The sequence below is a fragment of the Pogoniulus pusillus genome, chromosome 39, assembly GCF_015220805.1.
Source record: "Pogoniulus pusillus isolate bPogPus1 chromosome 39, bPogPus1.pri, whole genome shotgun sequence".
NCBI lineage: Eukaryota > Metazoa > Chordata > Aves > Piciformes > Lybiidae > Pogoniulus > Pogoniulus pusillus.
The window spans coordinates 2,252,533-2,253,052 of record NC_087302.1 but is presented as its reverse complement, the minus strand read 5'-3'; positions in this window follow the sequence as shown (position 1 = coordinate 2,253,052).

Below are 520 nucleotides of genomic sequence, written 5' to 3'. Positions count from 1 at the left end.
GCTCCTACGAGTTTGATTGTACTGCTCTGTGAATCATTCCTTCTCTCCTGTGGCTCTCTGACTCCCTGGATCTCCCTGGGTCTTTGCAAGCTGGAGTGAGCAAAGGCACAGGACAGGTCTGAGAGTCAGCAGTGGCCTGTCATGAGAGTCCTGACACAACTGCAAAAAGCCTGGAGAGGTGATCTCAGCACCTTGGCAAGCCTGGAAAGCAGAAGGCAAAGTCCAACAAATGGGGTGGGGGCACAGGGGGTCCATCCCACTTTAGAACAAGCTTGAAGAGACCCCTCCAAGGTTGTCTTGTCCCAATCCTCCTGCAGTGAGCAGGGACACCTCCAACCAGAGCAGGTTGTTCAGAGCCACATCAGATCTGACCTTGAAGGCTTCCACCACCTCTCTGAGCAACCTGTTCCAGTGCTTCACTACCCTCCTGGGAAAGAACCTCCCCATGCCCATGCTGGAAAAGACCTTAATGATCATCCAGCCTAAGCATTAACCCAACTCTACCAAGTCCACTGCTAAA